At 35.7% G+C, this 20,120-nt stretch overlaps 1 pseudogene; it reads right to left on the reverse strand.

Annotated features, from left to right (window-relative positions):
• Nucleotides 1-12,844: 12,844 nt before the first annotated feature.
• Nucleotides 12,845-14,016, reverse strand: LOC135232084 (olfactory receptor 4A16-like; annotated as a pseudogene).
• Between the last annotated feature and the right edge of the window lie 6,104 nt (nt 14,017-20,120).

The following is a 20,120-nucleotide window of genomic DNA, read 5'->3' on the forward strand; positions in this document are numbered from 1 at the left end:
TTGTTGGGAGTTTTTTGATTACTGTTTCAATCTCATTTTTTTTTTTATGGGTCTATTTAGTTGTTCTACTTCTGATTGTGTTAGTTTAGGTAGGTAGTGTTTTTCCAGGAATTCATCCATTTCTTCTAGGTTTTCAAATTTGTTAGAGTACAATTTTTCGTAATAATCTGATATGATTCTTTTAATTTCAGTTGGGTCTGTTGTGATGTGGCCCATCTCGTTTCTTATTCGGGTTATTTGTTTCCTTTCCTGTATTTCTTTAGTCAGTCTAGCCAACGGTTTATCAATTTTGTTAATTTTTTCAAAGAACCAGCTTTTGGCTTTGTTAATTCTTTCAATTGTTTTTCTGTTCTCTAATTCATTTAGTTCAGCTCTAATTTTTATTATTTGTTTTCTTCTGGTGCCTGATGCATTCTTTTGTTGCTCACTTTCTATTTGTTCAAGTTGTAGGGACAGTTCTCTGCTTTTGGCTCTTTCTTCTTTTTGTATGTGTGCATTTACCGATATAAATTGGCCTCTGAGCACTGCTTTTGCTGTGTCCCAGAGGTTTTGATAGGAAGTATTTTCATTCTCCTTGCATTCTATGAATTTCCTTATTCCCTCCTTAATGTCTTCTATAACCAAGTCTTTTTTCAGGAGGGTATTGCTCAGTTTCTAAGTATTTGATTTCTTTTCCCTAATTTTTCTGGTATTGATTTCCACTTTTATGGCCTTGTGGTCTGAGAAGATGCTTTGTAATATTTCGATGTTTTGCATTCTGCAAAGGTGTGTTTTACGACCTAATATGTGGTCTATTCTAGACAATGTCCCATGTGCGCTAGAAAAAAAAGTGTACATTGCAGCATTTGGGTGGAGAGTTCTGTATAAGTCAATGAGATCAAGTTGGTTGATTGCTGTAATTAGGTCTTCCATGTCTCTATTGAGCTTCTTACTGGATGTCCTGTCCTTCTCCGAAAGTGGTGTGTTGAAGTCTCCTACTATAATTGTGGAGGTGTCTATCTCACTTTTCAATTCTGTTAAAATTTGATTTATGTATCTTGCAGCCCTGTCATTGGGTGCATAAATATTTAATATGGTTGTATCTTCCTGGTCAATTGTCCCTTTTATCATTATGTAGTGTCCTTCTTTATCCTTTGTGGTGGATTTAACTTTAAAGTCTATTTTGTCAGAAATTAATATTGCTACCCCTCTTCTTTTTTGCTTATTGTTTGCTTGATATATTTTTTTCCATCCTTTGAGGTTTAGTTTGTTTGTGTCTCTAAGTCTAACGTGTGTCTCTTGTAGGCAGCATATAGACGGATCGTGTTTCTTTATCCAGTCTGAGACCCTCTGTCTCTTTATTGGTGCATTTAGTCCATTTACATTCAGCGTATTTATAGATAAGTAAGTGTTTAGTGTTGTCATTTTGATGCCTTTTTATGTGTGTTGTTGACAATTTCATTTTTCCACTTACTGTTTTGTGCTGAGACGTTTTTCTTTGTAAATTGTGAGATCCTCATTTTCATAGTATTTGACCTTATGTTTGCTGATTCGTTACATTTTTCTTGGTTTTTATTTTGAGTTATGGAGTTGTTATACCTCTTTGTGGTTACCTTAATATTTACCCCTATTATTCTAAGTAAAAACCTAACTTGTGTTGTCCTATATCGCCTTGCTTCCCTCTCCATATGGCAGTCCTATGCCACCTGTATTTAGTCCCTCTTTTTTCTTATTGTGATCTTTTACATATTGACTTCAATAATTCCCTGTTTTGAGCATTTTTTTTTAATTAATCTGAATTTGTTTTTGTGATTTCCCTATTTGAGTTGATATCAGGATGTTCTGTTCTGTGACCTTGTGTTGTGCTGGTATCTGATATTATTGGTTTTCTGACCAAACAATTTCCTTTATTATTTCTTGTAGCTTTTGTTTGGTTTTTGCAAATTCTCTAAGCTTGTGTTTATCTGTAAATATCTTAATTTTGCCTTCATATTTCAGAGAGAGTTTCGCTGGATATATGATCCTTGGCTGGCAGTTTTTCTCCTTCAGTGCTCTGTATATGTCATCCCATTGCCTTCTTATCTGCATGGTTTCTGCTGAGTAGTCTGAACTTATTCTTATTGATTCTCCCTTGAAGGACACCTTTCTTTTCTCCCTGGCTGCTTTTAAATTTTTCTCTTTATCTTTGGTTTTGGCAAGTTTGATGATAACGTGTCTTGGTGTTTTTCTTTTTGGATCAATCTTAAATGGGGTTCGATGAGCATCTTGGATAGATATCCTTTCGTCTTTCATGATGTCAGGGAAGTTTTCTGTCAGCAGATCTTCAACTATTTTCTCTGTGTTGTCTGTCCTCCCTCCCTGTTCTGGGACTCCAATCACACACAAGTTATCCTTCTTGATAGAGTCGCACATGATTCTTAGGGTTTCTTCATTTTTTTAAATTCTTTTATCTGATTTTTTTCAGCTATGTTGGTGTTAATTCCCTGGTCCTCCAGATTTCCCAGTCTACATTCTAATTGCTCGAGTCTGCTCTCTCCTCTGACTTCCTATTGTGTTGTCTAATTCTGTAATTTTATCGTTAATCTTTTGCATTTCTGCATGCTGTCTCTCTATGGATTCTTGTAACTTACTAATTTTTTCACTATGTTCTTGAATAATCTTTTTGAGTTCTTCAACTGTTTTATCAGTGAGTTCCTTGACTTTTTGTGCAGTTTGCCTTATTTCATTTCTGAGATTATCCCTGATGTCTTGAAGCATTCTGTAAATTAGTTTTTTATATTCTGTATCTGATAATTCCAGGATTGTATCTTCATTTGGGAAAGATTTTGATTCTTTTGTCTGGTAGTCGTAGAAGCTGTCATGGTCTGCTTCTTTATGTGGTTTGATATCAACTGCTGTCTCCGAGCCATCACTAAGATATTGAAGTGATTTAGTCTATGCTTGCTCACTGAGTCTTATCTTCTTTTGTTTTCTTTCAATACACGTGGATGGGCTACTAGATTGTGCTGTCTTGTTTGTTGTAGCCCTTGACTTACTTATGACCTATTACCAGCTGGTTTGGGCTGTTGCCAGATATATATGCCTGAGTCTATTCACTATTCTTGTGTAGAATCTGATTTTGGGTCATCAAGTGTGTGCTGCACCCTAACACTTATCCACCTGGAAAAGTAGTGGTGATAGTTGTGTGTACCAGATTCTATTAGCAGCTAGGGTTCACACTCCAGGGGGGGCAGGATGCTGACAGGGTTCCCCCAAGTGTCAGTGAGGTAGGTGTGTCTCTATTCCTAAAGCACCTTGGTGGGAGGGCTGCAGCTGTACCTTAGGCCCCCAATGCAAGTACCTCTGCAGATTGGTAGGTGTCACCCTCCTTAGACCCCTAAGGCAAGAGGCTAGGTGGTCTAGGGGGAGCTTCAGCCCTCAGTTCCCTGATGAACAGGGAAGTACTTTGAGAAGTAGTTGCAGTGGACTTTCTTTCCAAATCCACAAATCTAAAAGCCAGCTCCTCCAATCCCTCCAATGATTATGTAAGTTTTTAATTTTGTGCACTGGATTCATTCGTTATTAAAAGATCTAGAGAAGTTTTTATTTCCTTTGCTGAAGAGTAAATGTGACTACATGATTGGGATTTATTCAATATTTTTTTCAATAAATGGAGGTGTTAATATCTCTACGGACCATAATAGAATCCAATTATAAATTCAGAAAATGATTAAGGGGAGAAAAACACACGCACACACACACACACTCTAATTTTAATGCCTTAGTATGTATGTTATGGGTAGACTTACCAAGAGGGAAACATCTAAGGTCAGAACCTTAAACAAGTGATCTTTGTAATACAGAATTGTTGTTGTTCTTGGCTGTCATCAAGCTGATTTTCAAGTCATGGTGACCCACGTGACTGTACAACTGCTCCATTGAATTTTCTTGGCTATAATTTTTATGAAAGCAGATCCCCAGATCTTCTCCTGAGAAGCCACTTGGTGGATTCACAATGTCAAATTTCGGTTAGCAGCCAAGCACTTATCCATTGCACCAAACTGCTACAGAACAATTATAAACAGAGAGACACCTGTGATTTACTACCTAACTCAATAAGAATGTATAGTTTGTTTTACTGAGAATCAGAAAGGCATTCATTACATAAAACAAAATAATATGTTCCAAAAATATTTAATATTTATTGTGTGTCTTAATTACCTAGTGCTGCTGGTGATATAGTGGTTAAGAGCTAGGAGTGCTAACTAAATTTTGGTCATTTGAATTCACCAGGCATTCCTTGGAAACCCTATGGGCAGTTCTACTCTGTCCTATAGGGTGGCTACAAGTCAGAATCGACTCGAAGACAGTGGGTTTGGTATTATTTTTGTTCGCTATGACACAAATACCAAAACTAAAAAAAAACTAGGTAGCCTTAAATAAAAGAAATTTATTTTCTCATTTTTCTGGAAGCTAAAAGTCCAAATAAAGTACTGGCTGTGTCAATTCCTTGCTTGTGAATAGCCCTGGGCATTCCTTGGTTCCTTGGCATTCTTTGGCTTTTAAACAATCCTCACATGGTTTGTGTGTCTGTGTATATTCTGGTCTTTTAATAACTCAGACAAGATTAGGTTTAAGATCCACCCTACACTGGTGTAGCCTCATTAACATAATAAAATAAAACTGCTATTTCTAAACAGGATCATATATGCAAGTACAGGGGTTAGAATTTCAATACATATTTTGGAGATGGCCCAATTCAATCCATAACATTGTGTTAAAAAGGAAAAAAAAGTATACTCAAAGAGTTTAATGCAGGCAGATTCTGAAACTCTGCTCTGTGATATGTGGTTGTTGTTAGGTGCCATTGAGTAGGTTCCAACTCATAGCGACCCTGTGTACAACAGAAGTAAACATTGCCCAGTCCTTAACCATCCCCACAATTGTTGCTATGTTTGAGCTCATTGTTACAGCCACTGTGTCAATCCATTTCATCCAGTGTCTTCCTCTCTTTCATTGACCTTCTATCTTACCAAGCACAATGTTCTTCTCTAGGGACTGGTCCCTCCTGGAAAACATGTCCAAAGTACAGGAAGCAAAGTCTTGCCATCCTCACTTCCAGGGAACTCTGCCTGTCCTTCTTCTAAGACAGACTTGTTCATTCTTCTGGCAGTTCATAGTACATTCAAAATTTTTCAGCAACACCATAATTCGAAGACATCAATTCTTCCTCAGTCTTCCTTATTCGTTGCCTAGCTTTTGCATGCATATGAGTTGATTGAAAATATCATGGCTTGAGCCAGGCACTCATTAGTCTGCAAAGTGACATCTTTACTTTCAACACTTTAAAGAGATCTTTTGCAGCCGATTTTTCCAATGCAATACTTCATTTTATTTCTTGACTGCTGCATCCAATTCACAAAATCCACCGTACAAAGTTAACAAAGTTCTTTTCTTATGAATTTATCCTCATCTATCAAAAAAAATTTTTTTAAGAACATATGCCATGTAAATTTAATTAATTTGACAAAGTCACTTATTTTTTTGTTAGATTAACTTTTTTAAAAATCTTAATTTTTAATTTTAAAATCTCACTGTGTTGGACTAAAAGAAATGTTTGGTTAGGTCACATTTTTATGTTTTAGAAAGGTACCATGCTTCACAAATAAGAATTTGAAATAAAAGCAAATATTGCTGTCCACAAAGGAAAATGAACACAGTATGATTCAATATATAGGGGGTTAAACCTATGAAATATTCTTTGTCTCTAAGGGCTATAACATATTCTACTTATATAAAGAATATTTTATATATAAGTTTAAAAATAGTCTACAGAATCCAACAAAAATGTTTGTTTGTTTGTTTTTTTAAAAAAGACTGGAATCACTGATAGCGAAAGCATTCCTTGGCTCTGTGAAATAATGAAGATCATGTTCTGAGTGAGGGCTACAGCCCTCTTCCAACTGAGGTTACTTTTTTACGCCAAAGTTTCCCCACAGCATTTTTCATTTCCGAGTTTCTCAGGGTACAGATAGATTAAATGGTTCAACATAGGGGTTATGAAAGCTAAAACCACAGTGACGAATATATCAGTGGGAAGGGAGATGTGGACCTTGTATACAGGAAGATACAGAAAATAAAGTATAAAATGACCACAGTCATATGAGATGCACAGGTGTCTCTCTTCCAAATAATTAGTTTTCAAGGAGTGTAAGATGGTCCATAGAAGACTAGTAGGATGAAGATTATCACCGTGAAAATTGTCTCTCCATTGGCTATCACAGAAAGTCTAATAAGGTGGAAAAAAAATTGTTTTTTTAAATAATGTAGGTGTTCATAAAAGCAAGTTTCAATAAAGAATACGTATCACACACAAAGCTGTCAGTGACTTTGGGGCCACAGAAAGGGGGCTGATAAATAAAGAGAATTGATCCAGAGTGTAGAAAGCCTCCAATCCAGGCTATCATCAGCATGAGAACACATATCCACCAAATAATGAAGAGGTTTACAGATGGCCACATATTAGTCATACGCCATCACCACCAGAAGAATAACTTCAGCACTAGCCAACAAATGATCTATAAAGGCTTGTGCCATGTAAGCATGGAAGGAAATGAACTTTTTTTCTAGTAGAGCATGTCTATGATGATTTTGGGAGCAATAGAAGTAGAATACACAGTCTATGTAAATGATAAATAGGCTAGAAAAAAAAAAAACACATGGGGAAATCCAGGAATTGGCTGGCTATGATTGTCACCATCATAAGCAGATTGACCACTATCTTCACAATGTAGATGGGTAAGAATGTGACAAATGAAACTTTTTCCCCCTTAAGGATACTGAGTGAATACAGGGAGGGTAAACTCCATCACAATGTTCCCATTCTTCATGTTTTCTTTTGAAGATGTTGAACTCGGTGTCAGAACCTGTAAACCAAAGGATCAATAATAAATTTGAGAAGAACAGAAACTCTAGGCCAAAATTTGATACCCTACTCAACAATGTTTCCTCCATAGAGCTTTGCACACAAGAGTTGTTTAGAAAATGAGCCCTTAGAACCTTCTCCCACAATAATTTTCCCATGTTTTTTGCTTCACTCTCCATGATGAGACTTTGGTATTAAAGCTGGGTTCTATACTTGAGCGGCTACATCTGTGACATGATCTGCTGAAAATAAGAAGGCTTTCTCCAGAACGTCCTTCAAAATACTGAATTTAACATTATATATAATTTATTTCATTTTATGAGCTCTATATTATAACCAGAAACCAACCTACATTATGCAGATGACACAATCTTGCTTGCTGAAAGTGAAGAGGACTTGAAGGACTTACTGATGAAGATCAAAGGCCATAGCCTTCAGTATGGATTACCCACATAAACAAACAAACCCACTGCCTTAAAGTCGATTCCGACTCATAGAGACCCTATAGGACAGGGTAGAATTGCCCGATAGAGTTTCCAAGGAGCACCTGCTGGATTCAAACTGCTGAACTCTTGGTTAGCAGCCATAGCACTTAACCACTACATCACCAGTGTTTCTGTATGGATTACACCTCAACATAAAGAAAACAAAAATCCTCACACATGGACCAATAAGCAACATCGTGACAAATGGAGAAAAGATTGAAGTTGTGAAGAATTTCCAGGGTTGCATCCATTTGTTGATACATCTCAACTGGTATTCCATCAATTCCTGGAGGCTTGTTTTTCACCAATGCCTTCAGCACAGCTTAGATTTCTTCCTTCAGTACCATCAGTTCTTGATTATATGCTATCTGCTGAAATGGTTGAACTTCACCAATTCTTTTAGTACAATGACTGTTTTCCTTCCATCTTCTTTTTTCAGTAGTTTATTTTATTTTGTTGTTGTTGTTGATAATATACACAGCAGAATATACACTGATTCAACAATTTCTACGTGTACAATTCAGTTACCTTTGTTATATTCTTTGAGTTGTGCAATCATTCTCCTCCTCTTTTTGTGAGTTTTTCCTCCACAATTGTCACAAACTCATTACACCTAAGCTAGGCTGTAATCTTTGCAGAAGTGGATTGAGACAGGTCTTTCCCCTACAGAGCCAGTGGATAGGTTTCAACCACCAAACTATCGATTAGCAACCTAGTGCTTAAATGTTGCAGCACCAGGACTCCTTCTTTAGTAGGGAGTAATAAAAAAATAAAAAAAAACCTATTGCCATGGAGGCAGTTCTAAATCATAGTGGCCCTATAGGAGAGAGTAGAACTGCCCTATAGGTTTTCCAAGGATAAAATCTTTACCGAAGCAGATTGCCACATCTTTCTCCTGTCCATCCATCTTCTTTAGATGCTTCCAGCATTGTTTAATATTTTTCCCATAGATTTCTTCAATATTGCAAATCAAGGCTTAATTTTTTTTTTTCAGTACTCTTAGCTTGAGAAATGCTATGTATGTTCTTCCCTTTTGTTTTTCTATTTGCAGGTTTTTACACATTTCATCATAATACTTTGTCTTCTCAATCCATCCTTTGAACTCTTCTGTTCAGCTCTTTTCCTTCATAATTTGTCCCATATACATTAGCTATTCTGACTTCAAGAGGAAATTTCAGGGCCTCTTCTGACATACATTTTGGTGTTTTCTTCCTTTACCATCTTTTTAGTGACCTTTTGCTTTCTTCATGTATGATGTCCTTGATGTCATTCCACAACTCATCTAGTCTTTGGTCGTTAGTGTTCAGTGCATCAAATCCAGTCTTGAGAAATAGCCTCTAAATTCAGGTGGGATATACTCAAGGTTGTACTTTGGCTCTCATGGGCTTGTTTCAATTTTCTGCTGCTTCAATTTGAATTTACACATGACTGATGGATGGTCTGTTCCTCAGTCAGCCCCTGTCCTTGTTCTCACTGATGATATTGAGCTTCTTCATTGTCTCATTCCACAGATGTAGTCCATTTGATTCCTGTGTATTCCATCTGGTAAGGTCCACCTGTATAGTCACCGTTTATGTTGTTTAAAAAAAGGTGTTTCCAATGAATAAGCCATTGGTTTTACAGAATTCTATCTTGCAGTCTCTAACATCATTTCTATGACCAAGGCCACATTTTCCAATTACTGTTTGTTCTTCCTTGTTTCCAACTTCTGCATCCCAATCACCAATGCATCTTGATTGCATGTTTGATCCTTTTCAGACTGCAGAAGTCTGAATCTTCAATTTCTTCATCTTTGGCATTAGTGGTTTGTGTGTAAATGTGAATAATAGTCGTATTAGCTGGTCTTCCTTTTAGGTGTATCACTATTACCCTATCACTGACCACATTGTACTTCAGGATAGATAGATCTTGAAATGTTCTTTTTGACAATGAATGTGATGCCATTTCTCTTCAACTTGTCATTCCGGGCATAGTAGACCATATGATTGTCTGATTCAAAATGGCCAATACCAGTCCATTTCAGCTCACCAGTGCCTAGGATATCAATCTTCAAATGTTCCATTTCATTTTTGAGAATTTCCAGTTTTCCTTGATTCATACTTTGTACATTCCATGTTCTCATTACTAAGGGATGCTTGCAGCTGTTCCTTCTCATTTTGAGTTGTGCCACATCAGCAGATGAAGGTCCTGAAAACTTGACTCCATCTACGTCATTAAAGTCGGCTGTACTTTGAGGAGACAGCTCTTCCCCAGTTGTATGTTGAGCGCTTTCCAACCTGAGGATCTCATCATCCTGCACTATATCAGACAATGTTCCATTGTTATTCGTAAGGTTTTCTGTGGTCGATTTTTAATTTTTTGGAAGTAGATTGCCAGGTTCTTCCTCCTAGTCTGTCTTAGTCTGGAAGCTCTGCTGAAACTTGACAGCCATGGGTGACCTTGCTGGTATTTGAAATACTGATGGCATATTTTTCACCATCACAGCAACACGTGAGCCATGACAGTACAACAAGCTGACAGACAAGTGGTTGTTATTATTATTATATTAGACCCAGTCAATCATGAAAGAGGCAGTGATTTGTCTTCACAGCAACAGACAATATTCTCTTTTTAGCTCTGCTGTATGTAGATTTGCAAGAAACTTTTTATTCATTGCCACGAAGTCTCACCAAAGATTATCTATGACCAAGAAATACATTTCATAGCAAAAGCAATCTACTGATATGCATGAACTTTATTGGTCTTACTAATGCTCCCATTACCTGTCAGACATGATAAAATTATGGATTTGGTTCTGAATACTCTGTGATGGTGCTGCCTGGAAAACAAAAGACAACAAAAATAGCACTGGTATGCTATCCTATAGAATGTGGTATATACTTAAGCCAAGACCATTTCTCCTGTAGCCAGAATAAAGGTCAGAGTGGCCCTTGTCACTATTATGTCTAATAGTCATAATAAACCACTTAAAGTATTTTTGCTTTGTGTACTCAAAATTTTGAACTGGCTATGTTTGGAAGCCCGAGTTGCTAAGAAAGAAACGTGTCTGCCAATGAACACAGCCATTCTTCCATTACATTTAAATGGAATTAGTCCCATTTTTATTTGGGGATCCTATGCTGATGAAAAAGGCAGAAAGAATAGATTACTGTGCTGATGCCATGTTTAGCTATAAAAATAAAATATTCAGTAGATTTAAATCAGATATTAAAAATTCAAAATTTTGAAATCTTTAGAAGACAATACAGAATGTTTTTCTGTCCTTGTATTACAGGATGGAGCCCCCGTGGTGCAATAGTTAAGAGTTTGGCAGCTAACCAAAAGGTTGGCAGTTCAAATCTACCAGTTACTCCTTGGAAACCATATGGGGGCAGTTCTACTTTGTCCTATAGGGTCGCTATGAGTCTGAATCTACTCAACCCCAAGAAGTTTTGGTTTTATATTAGAGGACATCTTAAGTAAGACATAAAGACTGAGAAATTTAACTACATTAAGAAGTATTTCAAATGAAATTATAAAAGTGTAAAAAGAAAAAAACCACAAGCAGGGAAAAGACTTTTGTATTACTTTTAAATGAAATTTAAGAATTAGTACACAGGATACATAAACAATTTAATAACAGAAAGACAACCCAGTTGAAAAACTGGCAAAAGGCAAGAATATGCTATACATGTCATAGAAGAGGGGAACACAGTGACATCTAATAAACATATGAAAACATGCTCAACTTCAATAGAAATAAGAAATGCAAATTAAAACCACAGTGAAATCACAGTTTTATACCCATTGAATGACCAAAATATCAAGCATCTACAATATCTGGTGTTGGTAAGTATACAGAGTAATGGAACTGTTCGGCTCTGGTGGCAGGAGTATAACTGATGATATCACTTCAGGAAAAAATTGCAACCATCTGTAAAAGTAAACATGTAAATACCCTATTTAACACAAAATAATTTCTTTTAGAATGTCCACAATGACACTGCTTATGATAACAAAAACTGGAAACAATCCGTACGAGCACTGACCAAGGATGGATACATAACCAATGGTATATTCAAACAATGAAATAATATGCAGCAGGAAAAATAATTGGACAAGAGCGACATGCAGATATAGAATCAAACGTTAAATGGTAAACATTGAGTGATAAAAGTTAAGATTCAGAAAACTATGAAATACATAATGTAATTTTAATAAAAGTAAGGAATAAGAAATCTAAATATACATTAAGGCTATATACATTCAAAGTTAAACTATTTTTAACTATGATTAAAAAACTAGGAATGGAATTACTTCTGAGAAGGGGTGGAGAAATGGCATCAGAGAAGTGAAATCAGGCAGTTTCAATGATATTGATAATATTCTAGGTAAGAGGCTACAAGATTTATAAACAATTGCGTATGTTGTTGGATACACATGAAAAATTACACACTAAAATTTAAAAATAAGAAAAATTCTAAAATCTTTCTTTTAGTTAGAAAAGTAAACTCTTGTCAAGCATAGATAAAGATCCATGTTACACTGAGAAAGTTCTGCCTGCTTTCTGGCTCTGGGATGTCCCTGGATGAGCTGTAGACTGAGAAAAACTTATTTTTTTCGTAAAGTTGAAAAAACAAAATTTTGTTTTTTCCAAAACAAATCATTACTAAATCTTTAAGTAAAAAGCACTTAATTTCAATACAACTTTTAGGGAACATGCTGTTTATGCGACATAACACATTTCTTTCCATGTCTTCAATTTTATGGAGATAAAGTCAGAAGCTCTATGTACTCTTTTAAGAACTGCAAAAAAAAAAAAAAATGCACATAATAACTAATGAGGAATGTATAAAATATGTTTATAAATTAGATTATGATTTTCAGATCCAAAGTGAAATAGTATCTGTCCTCTAATCAAGAACTAGAATGAGTTTTCTTCATCAACCACATCCCATCTATCAAAATTACTCACTTATGGTGTCTCAAACAAAACACAATATCATGTCCCACTTTAATATGCAGAATTAAAAATACATGGACATTGGCCAGAAGAACAGAAGTAATTTTAAACACAAAATGCAAAGTAAAGCTAAAAAAAGCTGTTGTGCTAAGAGGATAATGAACAGTAAAATTTTAAATCACTCTCTTGGCCTCAGAAATTTGTTCTAAGTATTAGCCAAAATGTTTTCTCATTAAATTCAGTGATAGAAAAGTTTCTAAAGTAAGTTGTTTTACTCTTTTTAAAAGAGAAAGAAAAAAAAAAAAGAATTTCTTCTAAGTCCTGTTTCAATAAATTTACAAGGTGAGCTTAGTTTTATTTTTGTTTATAACAGAAAAAATACCTATGCCGTTCATCCAGCCTCCAGAATGACTCTATTAGGTTAATTCTAAACTAGAAGAATAATTTATTCTACATTTTGGATGACTTTGTATCAATAAAGAGAAATATACCTACAGAATCCATAGAATTGACTAAATCAGTCATTGTGATAATTTATTTTCTATTTCTTGCTTTAGCATTAGCAATAATATTTTCAGTGTGGAAGCATATTCTTGGTATACCTGTGGTTAATTTTCTATTCCAAATTTTTTTCATAGCATTTTTCATCTCAGAATTTCTGAAGCTGTATATCAGAGGATTCAACATGGGAGTGATAACTGTAAAGACTGCAGTCATAGATCTGTCAACGGGAAAGTTGGAAACAGGTCTAACATACAAGGCAATAGAGGGAACAAAAAAAGAGGACAACTACTGTGATGTGAGAGCTGCAGGTAGACAGGGCTTTGCGCCTCCCTTTCTGACTGTGAATCTTCAGGGAGCTTAGCATGACCCCATAGGAGATTAGTAGAAGGATAAAATTACCGTACAGACAGTTCCACCATTGGCAACAACAGTGAGCCCTATAAAATAGGTGTCAGAGCAAGCAAGTTCCAGCAACGGGTACATGTCACAGCTGGAGTAATCAATAATGTTGGGGCCACAGAAGGGGAGGTTGTACACAAAGAGAAGTTGAACCACAGAGTGCAAAAATCCTCCAACGCAGGCCGCCACTAGCAACAGAATGCAAACCTATCGATTCATGATGGTCAAGTAATGCAGTGGCTTACAGATGGCCACATAGCGGTCATAGGCCATTGCCACCAGAAGACCTCAGCACCACCAAATAAGTGTTCTATAAAGAGCTGGCCCATGCAAGCTGGGAAGGAAATAGTCTTTTTATCATAGAGTCAGTCTACAATTATTATAGGGGAAAAAGCAGTGGAAAAAACAACATCCATGAGTGACAGATAGGCAAGGAACAAGTACATGGGGGAGTCCAGAGAGGGGCTGACAATAACAGTCATGACAATGAGCAAGTTGCCCACCATCATTGCAATGTAGATGAGCAAAAACATGACAAACAACCCTTTTTGGCCCTCAGGATCCTGAGTGAGTCCCAGGAGGACAAATTCTGTTACATTGTTACTGTGTCCCATTTACTCTTCTACAAGACCTGTTTCAGAGATGAGAGCTCAGGAGAACAAGACCTGTAATGAAATCATGAACACAATTATTAGTATGTCCATTAGGCCATGGAGGACTTCTTCACTATTAATCTTCTACAGTGGCTTATAGGTAATAAACATTTAGAAATGTCTACTGGGTTTCTCTTCCAAACATCCCAATTCCCTCAACAATTCTACTTCTCAGATGACTGGATTGGACCTACAAATAAGAGGTTCTATCTCTAAAGGTTAGTGGATCTTCTATAGAGAAGAGCAGTCAGAGACCCAACAGTTAATCGTTTTTTAGAATATGACAGTGCTTGGCACTGAAGTCAGCAATGACAACGAAGACAATTATTTCTGCTCTCAAGAAACTGATTCTCTGGTGGTGAAGATAAACTCTAAATAAATAAATTTACATAGAATCAGTACTTAGAGTTGGTACTATTTGTGGTGAGTACCTTTACAATATGATCTATATAGCACCAAAAATAACCCCTCTTCAAGAATATCTCATTAAACATTATGATGTTCCACTATTAGAAGCTCAGTCCCTCCTGCCTCAAAGGTTGTCCAGTCTTCATGAATCCTTAAACTTGAAGAGGCTGGAATTTGAAATGTATCAATTATTTAGCACAAAATTCCCTGTAGCAATTATTTGGACATAGATTGTCGGTCTCTTCTTAAGGGTCCATAATGCTTTCTATTTCCTCTTTGCCTATCTCACCACTCTTAACACACTTCTATGCTCTTTTGGGATAGAGTTGTTACTTTAAGTTGGTAGTATTTGTGGTGAGTACCCTTGCAATATGATCTATATTTTCAGCAAATATTTTTGAACTGAAGTTACCACCTGGTACTTTAGCAGCCAGTATTTTCAGACCAATTGGGGGTGAGCTGGGTAGTGATGGGGGGAGAAAATAGACACTGTAGAGATACGTAGAAGACAGTGGAACAGCGTTTTATATATAATGCTTCTTAGGCACTGAGAGTGGTCAATATTAGAACTTCAATGCCCAGATTTCAAAAAGGAGCATATTCAAAGGAAAAGTCCAAACTCAGCAAGAGAAAGTATGAATTGTAGTCATTTTTTAAATTCAGTCACCAATCTGTCTCAATTTATTCATTGGAAAATAAAAGGATTAAATTAGATAATCTTGGAATCCTTCCTAGTTCAACTGTCTATGATACTTTCAGTGAAAACTCACTTAATTTTATTCTGCTGGATACTTCTATTTATATATTTATAATTAAACAATCTCCAAGCTCATCAATGTTACTTTGAAAATGCTAGCCAGTGTTGAGATTTGACCTTTACAGTGACCAGATAATGGGTAAGGCATCTCACTCAGTGTGTGCCTATTTAAGGCCCAGGATATCCTTAGAGAGAACATGGCAGTGAAGAATAATGTGAACTCTGGAAAAAAAGTGTTTGGATTCCACCTTCACCGCTTACTATCCATGTGACCTTGGGCAACTTAATAAACCTCTTTGTGGCTCAGTTTCAGAATTTGTAAAATGGGGATACTAATAATATCTATCTCTTAAGGTTGTGTGTATTTTTTTTTTTTTTGAATGTAAAGCACCTAGATCACTGCCTGGAACCTGATAAAGAATCAACAAACCATAACTTTTATTATTGTTCTTGAATGTTTCACTATAGACATCGGATCAAAACAAATCATCTGGATCTTTGTCTATTTGGTAACATGTACATTATTTATAAAAAGAAAATTATATACCTATAACTCATGAACACCCAGTTTTGGACATAGATAAAGCTGTACATTGTAAGAATTATCTATTTTGCCACATATCTGTAGTAATATCTATCTGTCATGCTATGTATATTGATGAAAGTTAAGCAGGAAAAAGGAAAACATTGTACCCATGCATCAAATGGAGACCTAAAGAGTAGAAAATGAAAGAAAAGAAGAATCAAATCAGGAAGCAGAGAAATTATATTTAAGAAATATTATACCCAGTAAATTATAAACATGAGTAATATTAATGTGTTAAGTGTGGATTGTGTTCTTAACAAGTCTTCTTCAGGAAGATTTCTTCTAGTGAAAGAGTGCTGGAAGGTCAACCTCTGAGGCTTTCTGAACTTACTCAGGAGGCTTCTTGGGAAGCCATTGCAATTAACAGAGACCCTCCTAGCAAATAAAGAACAAAAAAGAAAAGAAAATGAAAGCAAAGAAAGGTGAAAAGGGAGAGAAGATGAAAAGATAAAAGAAAGATGGGAGGAGAGGAGAAGGAAAGGGAAGAAAAAAGAAAGAAAGGGAAGGAAAAGGGGAAAAAGAAAAGACAATTCAGAAGGAAAAACAACAACAAAAAGAACAAGAACATTGACTCCTCAAAGTCCCTAGCTCTATGGTTAAGGACAAATTCAAATAAGAGTGAACAGTACATATATAGATATAAACACAAACTTTAGGATTATTCGTTGTTGGAGAAAGTTGCTGAAGGACTAAACCTCAGATGTAGACAAGCTGATTTCATTTGTATTGATTTGGTTTGGCGGGGACGGGAACATGTGCGGAAGAATTTTGAGCTTTCTTTTAGAAACCAGCTGTAATGAGAGTTCTTTATGTCCGGGTGGCTCAGGAGTTCTATCATTTTAGAAGCTGTAGATTAATAAAGGCACATCTGCTGAAGAATATAATGGTAAAGATAGTTTATATCTAATTATTTTTAACTACTTATCTTCTGCAAAGTCTAATGTTCTTAATCTTATTAATAATTAACGCTGGATTTCACTGAAATAAATATTCTATTGGCCAGCTAAATTACATGTAAAGAAAATGAGTATGTAAAGTATCCACTATAGTTTCAGTCCTCAACTTTTTGATACTATAAAAACTAAAATATTAGTACGCTTTCAACTTAAAAGCCTAAGTTAACATCTTTCTAGAAAAAAAAATCCTTTAACACATTTTTAAAAGAACCTGCCTTTTTAAAAATAGAAATTAAAATGTCATAGTAACAAAAACAACCTCTATAAAAAACACCAAAAAACCCAGTGCCGTCGAATCAATTCCGACTTACAGCGACCCTATAGAACAGAGTAGAACTGCCCCCATAGAGTTTCCAAGGATCACCTGGTGGATTCGAACTGCCCGCCCTTTGGTTAGCAGCCGTAGCACTTAACCACTATGCCACTAGGGTTTCCTAATAACCTCTATAGTACATTACAACTACAGTTTTATAAGGCTCCCTAAGTTACAGTAGACAAGGTATTTCCTGATCCCCTGTTTCTTTTCGTATATATCCTAAGGTTGTTGTCATAATTTTAAAATATTCACACATAAAAGCACATATCAAGCTTGCAAACACAACAGGCATTTGTTCTTTATACCCTGACACACTTGATATAATACACAGTTTTAAATTCTCTAGCTACGGCTGCAAACCAAAGGGTCGGCAGTTCGAATCCACCAGGCGCTCCTTGGAAATTCTATGGGGCAGTTCTACTCTGTCCTATAGGGTCGGTATGAGTCGGAATCGACTCGACGGTGCTGGGTTTTACTGGGTTAGTTCAAATATAAAGCCTTGGTGGCTCAGTGGTTAAGAGCTTGGCTGTTAACCAAAGGTCAGCAGTTTGAATCCACCAGCCACTCCCTGGAAACCCTGTAGTTTTACCCCGTGCTACAGGGTTGCTATGAGTTAGAATCAACTCAGTTGGATGGCAACGGGTTTGGTTATTTGATTTAGTTCAAATACATCTAAATTAATTATAAATCTTTATTAATATATCACATTACCTATGAACCAAAATTACAAATCTATAGACTTATTTTTAATGCACAACATGTTTCTTTTGTTATTTGGCAAATGGACAGTAAATGTCTATCAGGTTAAAATACTAAAGTCAAGTAGACTATGTATATTCTGATTAATTTTTGTGTTTCTCTTGCTTAATTTTACAAATTTGGAATTAACCTAATGAAATATATTTAAGACATTAGCTATATTTCAATATATCATGTAAATTTATAATGAGTGTTTTCTGTTAGAGATTTCAAAAACTCACCTCTTAGGTCTTGTCCTTGGTCCTGAAAATCAGGGCTTCTTTCATTGAGAATAATTGCAGATACCTCATGTATTTATCTGCAAACACAGAACACATGGCAATGTGTGTTCAGTGGATCTAGAAATAGTTCCAAGTGGAACTTTTCATACTTCCATACAAACTGTTCATCAAATGTATATATATATATATATATATATATATATATATATTTTTTTTTTTTTTTTGATAAATGTGGAGGTGTATATATATCCAAAGTGGATGCCTGGAACATGAAGACATTTAAAAATATTGTCAGTTTTTATCGGAAACCCTGGTGGTTAGTAGTTACGTGCTACGGCTGCTAACCAAAACGTCAGTAGTTCAAATCCACCAGGCACTTTTTGGAAACTCTATGGGGGCAGTTCTACTCTGTCCTATAGGGTCGCTATGAATCAAGATTGACTCGACTACAAAGGGTTTGGCTTGATTTTGGTTTTGGTAAGTTTTTACAGTACAAAGATAGTATATAGATGAATGTTCTTACCTGTTGGAAAAATGTGTTCAAAGAACAACGAAGATGCTATGTTTGCATGAGTCTGTAAAAACTGGGCAAATTAATGGAAAATAACCTGGCCAAGCCTGTTATTTAGTGACACAAAGAAAAAAGGAAAAATTACTGATATTAGTCATTTGAATTTTTCTCCTTTTAATCAACTAAGATGAAGCAACCAAAAATCATTTTGCTTTGACTGAGGATTTAGGGTAATACTCACGTCCCTAGTCATTAATTCTGTACCTAACAAGGCAAATGCTGGGATTTATCTTCCCAGAAAAGTCAAAGACAGAGTTTTCTCACAGATAGGAGCAGAACTTTTCAGCAATTCAGTCATTCAAAAAGCATATCCCAAGACCATTTCTTTCCTCATTAGAAGAATGCCCCTACATCCCTCCAACTTCACTTCAGAAAATCATGCACTTCCAGAAATTCCTACCAGCAATGAGAGATATGTATTAACAGAAAATGTAACAAGAAAACATCTACAGATCTAGATGCCAATTAGAGAGAGCCTCCAGCCTGGATAGGAATTGGAGTTTTCAGAAATCTCTTGGGTCATTCTGTCAGGAAATAATTCTTCCATTTATAAATGCAGACGTAGTATGTGGCTTTTTACATCATCACTGTTTTAAATGAAAGAAAATGCAAATTCATTATAAATTAGTTTGTTAGAATATTTGGAACAAATTCAAATGAAATTACCTCTCCTGGACAGTTTTCCTCCCTAGACAATCCCTAAAGGAAAAAGACTTGGGTCTTGCCAAGAAAAAGTAGCAGACAAGCAAGTAATGAGAAAAGTCTGTAATGTGAAGAGAAAATTCTAAAATAAGTTGAATAATAAATTATGAGTTTTATATTAGTAAATCTTTAGGTAATGCAGATAATGTTTATTTCAAAATGGAGAACAAGCCCCAGATTCCCTTGCCTAGAGGAAGGCCTTACTCTGACTGTTAGAGCGTGTATACCCAATAAACCCTACGGCTCAGCGGCAGAGAACATTGGAATTAGCTAAGTGACTGATTTTTACCTTTCAATTCTTAAAAGGCAGATAGGCACAATTCTGCAGCTCTGGATAGGAACAAATGTTAATCTAGGTCAGCTGGAACCATACTGATCTATTTATGAAACACAATCAACAATTGCTTTCATCAATAGTCGCAACATAAAGATTTAACTCCCAATCCAAGAGGATGTGTCTTAATTTAATCCCTTTATTCTCAGTTGGACCAAGACTCAACTTGACTAGGACTTCAAACTGGTACCTTAACTTTGAGCCAGCTAAAATTTTACTTGCATGCATGGCTCCTTTACACAAAATTGATACATTTTATCAGCTAACCCTGAAGCTTGCCATAACCTTGAAGTTTATAGTTGTGATGTCCAATTAATAAATACTTCATATTCAAAAGTTTTTAGTTGAGTTTTCTGTCATTTGCAACCAAAAGCAACCTAACTGAAACACCTTGATCTTAAATGTATATACGAATTTAGATTAATTTATGTGTATGAGTGTGTTTTTCGAGCCAGTGTCAATTGATTTAATTTTTACATTATAATCTGTCCTTACTGTTTCAAAATTTAAATACAATTTCCATATTGTTCTTCTTTGAAATGAACTTTTAGAATCAGAAAAATGTTAGGCATAGTTATATGTGGAAAAAAAAGAAAGAAGTGAAATATATGTTTACTTTTTCCCAAGGATATACTTAGCATACT

This window comes from Loxodonta africana, chromosome 7 (assembly GCF_030014295.1).
Source record: "Loxodonta africana isolate mLoxAfr1 chromosome 7, mLoxAfr1.hap2, whole genome shotgun sequence".
In the NCBI taxonomy this organism is placed as follows: Eukaryota; Metazoa; Chordata; class Mammalia; order Proboscidea; family Elephantidae; genus Loxodonta; species Loxodonta africana.